Raw genomic sequence first — 5,659 nt, forward strand, 5'->3', positions numbered from 1 at the left:
TTGACGCAAAGGCTATCATCATTCATACCTAAAGGCCAAATTCGAAGTTCTCCTTTGACTCAATGGATCTTCTGAAGCAATAAGTCCATACAGAGAGAATCTCCTCAACATTGGCAATTCGAAATTCGTCATGCATTTTCATGCGTAATCTTTCTTGTTTTTGTTCAATACTGTTTATATGCAATACTTGTTTGTTTTTGAACTATAATAGTAATGCATTGAATATGTTTGTCTTAAAAAAAAAATTCATTCGCTCTCGCTCTAACATGTTTTTCTATGCTAGTGATGCCAAACTCTCGGCGATAAAGCATGATAACTCTGAAGGGAGAATGACGAACATATAATATCCATAATCTCAAATGGTGTGCTTTCGAGTAAAACCCTGTTGATGATGTACAGGCATTGTTTCAAATCCAAACACTGGAGATATAAGGAAGTTAATCCCTTGTCAACCCCTTTGAGCCTTGAAGTAGGAGTTTCTTTTCTATACGAAAAACCCTCACATTTAACCCAGGGGCAGGGTAGTGTTCAGTTAACCTGATTGAGTGTTCAAAATTCAGCAGGAGCTCGCATCTAAGGATACAACAATGGTTATCCTTCAAAAGGTTGAGGAAAAGTCGAGACCACAATGGTCATCTCTCGCAATGGGAGGTTAAAATATGACGATACAACAACGACTATCCCTCGTCGACCAAGAAATGAGGCAGACACAATCTTTCCAACAAATCGAAGACGTCTCAGGATCATACGACTTGTTCCAAAAAAAAAAAAAAGAGAACGAATCGAAAAAAGAAAAAAGAAAGCCCGCTAAGTCAATAACTTGAAAAAAATGACTTAGGTAAAAGCTAGGGCATCCCGCTGGACTTCAAACTCGGAATTCAAAAGAATTTGTCCAGGCAAAAGTTAGGGAAACAAAAAAGAGTCTCAACAAAAGGGGCAAAGTCGCGTGACTATAAATTCAAGGTCGTGTGATCAGACACCAAATACAAAAGGTAGAGTGACTGCCATGTCTAAACACCTCATCGATTCCTTAATCGTCTCAAACTCCTCTTGAAGGATGAATGCTCGCATCGAGTTAACTGAACTTAGGTTGGAGAACATCACGAAGGGGGTGGGCATTGATAAAATTTTGAGCCTAAAAATCCTTTTTTCTAAAAACCGTGAACCTGGCCACGTTATAACCCTCAAAAGTCCTAATTGAAGCAGGGTTAATTCGAAAGCATACTATAACGAGAATACGGTAAACTGACTCCTAGGAGCTCTGCTAAAACGCTTGAGTTGGTATCACACCACCTTTCACAAAAAAAGAATCGATGTTTTGACATCCTTTCAAAAATTTCCTTTTTAAACTTCAAGACAAACATGAACTTTGCATTAGAATTATATTTCTCATACTAAACATTCTTTGCATATGAACAAGTACTTGACACCAGGAAAGCTTCCATCGTGAACAGCAGACAAAAAGTTTAATCCTCTCAAGTGACAAGTTGGCTTCAGAACTCCGTTGAGTTCGAGCGAGAATATCCCAAATACTGGTCACCCTCAAGGGCACAAAAACAGTTGAATACCCTTTTGAGTAAGAATTCATATATCTGGGGCAATCAGGTCAAGATTCAAAGACTCCCTCGGAAGTGTTGATCAGTCAGGGGCATTATTCCCAGGTTCATGATACTGGGGCATGTTGCTTATGATAGCACAAAATCTCAGAAAGTTTTCTCGACAGACAAAGTTGCTTTAGAAATACATCGAAAAGCACAAATATCTCTTGCGCCTAACTCAGTGAGCTAAAGGCTAATGTTTACAAGGGCTATTCCATGCTATTATCCCATTTATCTGGGGCAGTCAAGTCGAGATTCAAATAATCTCTCAAAGGCGTTGAACAATCAGGGATTTATTTTCCCCGCAAAACATTGATACAATTTACTATCATCATTAACAACATTTGCATTCATACATCATACATCTCATGAAATATGCATAACAGTCTCATTCATTTCAAAAAACATACAATACATACATCATGACATTGCATAAAACTAACTTTATCTTTCAGGTCGACCAATCGGTCAGGCAACTATCGTCAACAAAATTAAATACAACCTAAAGTATGGCTCTTTCAGATATGGTCTAATGTACGACTCGTTCTGACATCCTTCATCAGATATGGTCTAATGTACGACTCGTTCTGACATCCTTCATCAGATATGGTCTAATATACGACTCGTTCTGACATCCTTCATCAGATATAGTCTAATGTACGACTCGTTCTGACATCCTTCATCAGATATGGTCTAATGTACGACTCGTTCTGATATATTCCTCTTCAGATATAGTTGAATGAATAACTCGTTCTGATGTCCTACTTCCAGATATGGTCTAATGTACGACTCGTTCTGGTATTCCTCTTCAGATATGGTTTAATGAATAACTCGTTCTGATGTCCTACTTCCAGATATGGTCTAATGTACGACCCGTTCTGGTATTCCTCTTCAGATATAGTTGAATGAATAACTCGTTCTGATGTCCTACTTCCAGATATGGTCTAATGTACGACTCGTTCTGGTATTCCTCTTCAGATATGGTTTAATGAATAACTCGTTCTGATGTCCTACTTCCAGATATGGTCTAATGTACGACCCGTTCTGGTATTCCTCTTCAGATATGGTTTAATGAATAACTCGTTCTGATGTCCTACTTCCAGATATGGTCTAATGTACGACCCGTTCTGGTATTCCTCTTCAGATATGGTTTAATGAATAACTCGTTCTGATTTCCTACTTCCAGATATGGTCTAATGTACGACTCGTTCTGGTATCCTTCATCAGATATGGTCTAATATATGGTCCAATGAATGACTCGTTCTGGCGCTCTCTACTGGATATAGTCTAATGAATGGCTCGTTCCGATATTCTCCTTCAGATAGAGTCTAATGAATGACTCACTCTCTCAAATATATTATATGGTTCACTCTTCAAAGGAAGTCTAATGTACGACTCACTCTTTCGGATGTAGTCTAATGTACGGCTCTTACCGACAGTTCCTTCAGGTTCCAACAAACACTTATCAATGCTTCAAGCTCAGATATAGTCTAATGTACGACTCATTCTGACTTTCATATTATTAATAGCTGGATGGCATCTTTAAGCCCATCTCTGAAAAGTCCCTATCTCAACAAGGGCAAATTTATGGGCATTCTAGTGTTCAATCCTCTTTCACCTTCAGATTCCGACTGGCACACAAGCCAATCTACATCCTCAGGTTTAAGAAGATTGAACAGGGGCAGCTGTCATACCCCAAAATTTGCCCACACTTTTTAGTGACAAAAATTTTGAAATTATTTTTAAAATTGGATTTTTATAAAATTTTGGATTCACTTACATTGACATCCTGAATTTTATAAATGTTCGATTTAAAGTCTATTTTAAAATATAGTAGTTTATTTTTAAATTGCTTATATTTTAATAAGTAGAAAATGTTGGCTGATGCTTCATAAACTTTCAATTGACTATTTATTTCAAACAAATAATATAGCACAATTGGTAAGAAGTAAGGTTTGCAAGTACAAGGTCCCGGGTTCAAATCCCATGTTTGACATTTTTTCCTTTATTTGTTACTAACTTTATTACTGTTTAAATTATTTTCAAAAAAAATCACAAAATTGTACTTTTCTACTATTTTTAATTAATTTTCGTATTTATCTAATTAGATATTTTAAAAATATTATTTTTTTCACTTTTTCTATTTTATTCACAAAAATATAAAAAAAAAATAAAATAAAAAAAGATACAAAAAGATTTGTTTTCATTTTTAATATATTGCCTCTTTAGTATAATTTGTCACTTTTAGAAAAAATCTGTGTAATTGATTAAATACATCAAAAATTAAAATCAAATCAAATTTGATTTAAATGTTTGATTATATCAATTAATAGGATAATTATTACTCTTTTTATTTTAACCTAATTATTTTAGTATAAATAGCAACTCTTCTAACTCCACTCTCACGACAGTATGCTAGCCGACAAACTAACAATTCTCTGTATCTCTCACTAACCAAATTCCAACCCTTATTCCACAATCATTCACGTACAAAATCACGCAAACCTGTTCCATACCTTTCACAAACCAATCACCATACCCATAGTCCATCCAACATAATTAACTCTCCATCAAACCATGAAACATGTAAAAATCCATTAACAGCAACATCCCTAATCAAGTCAATTTATAATTCAATAACATTTCACAACATAACATTGTTTAATCATGTAAATATTTTGTATCTATTTTTCTACTGTTTCAATTTTGATGGCAGGTTGTTACTAGGGAAAAGAGATTTCAAAGGTGTAAAGAAAGAAGAAGGTTTTGGGAACAGATCGGGAACAGATCCGAACCGTAAACCCGACACGCACAACGCCGACTACCACCAATCGAACTCCTCGCGTGCTGCCCCGCCGATAGCTCCGATTCATATCCCAGCCGCATAACACCGACAGCAATCACAGCGCCGTCATCTTGCAGCCATCCGCGAACAACCTCCGACGTCCAGCTACCGCGACCTCCGCCTTGGTGACGCAAAGACCTCCGCTCCATCTCCGGGTAACTGTTTTTGTTTTCTGATTTTGATTACACTGTTAGTTTTATGGTATGAATGGTTATGAGGGAGGCTTGTTGGAAATTGGAAGAAAGAGATTTTTGGTTTTGTGAGAACAATTAGGAAACCGTAGATCTCAAAAAGAAGAAAGAAGAGATGTGTGGGTGTCGTCGTTTCATCTCTCTGCCATATGCTATATGTACGTGTGTTTAGATTTATTTATTTATATATGTTTCGATTGTTTAGTTTATAAATGTATGTATGTTTAGATTTTTTTAATGTATGTATGTTTTTTTTTTTTTATTTGTCTTTTAATCAATAATTGTTTATATTTTGTCATCATCCTGTTATATATACGTACTAACATTTTTTTTATTCTTCGAGGTACCATCTTGAGCATTGGACCATCTTGCAAACCTTTATAAATTTTTGTATATATTATCTTTCATTTGGGTTTGTAATAATTTTTTTTCTCCATTTGGTTTTTATTGTAATCCCCCATCCCGAAGCGCTGTAATAGTTAGGATTTTATTTTTCCGCTTTTATTTTCATGCAATACTTATCTGCGTGTGATAGTAAATTAGGGTGTGAAAAGACATAAGTCTCAATCGTAGATCACTAACTAAAAGGTAAAATATTCAAATACAACACACTTGCACTCACTCACCTCTAGGATACGCCCCTCTTGGTTGCCTTACGAATAAAGGTCGTGTCCCTCGAGTATAGAGGTATCTAAAGCAAATGTCCCTCGATTAAAAAATCATCACAAAGATCATAAGTCCCTCGATGCCCCATCGATGTTGCCTACGAATATATGATCTTGTCCCTCGATTGTTGCCTACGGAAAGTGATGATCGTCCCTTCGAAATTGCTAAGGGTACCTCTACCTGTTGCCTTCAAACGACCTCGATGACCCTTCGATGACCCGCACGTCCAATAAAACAAGGATTTCCTACTTCTGTATAGTATGGATAATCCTGGGAATCGTAAAAAGCATAGAAAAAGACCAGTTAATTAGGGTAGTTCTCGTAACCTGCCTAGCTCAATAAAAACATTTTTTCAAAAA

The sequence above is a fragment of the Vicia villosa genome, linkage group LG1 (assembly GCF_029867415.1).
Source record: "Vicia villosa cultivar HV-30 ecotype Madison, WI linkage group LG1, Vvil1.0, whole genome shotgun sequence".
NCBI classification, from domain to species: domain Eukaryota; kingdom Viridiplantae; phylum Streptophyta; class Magnoliopsida; order Fabales; family Fabaceae; genus Vicia; species Vicia villosa.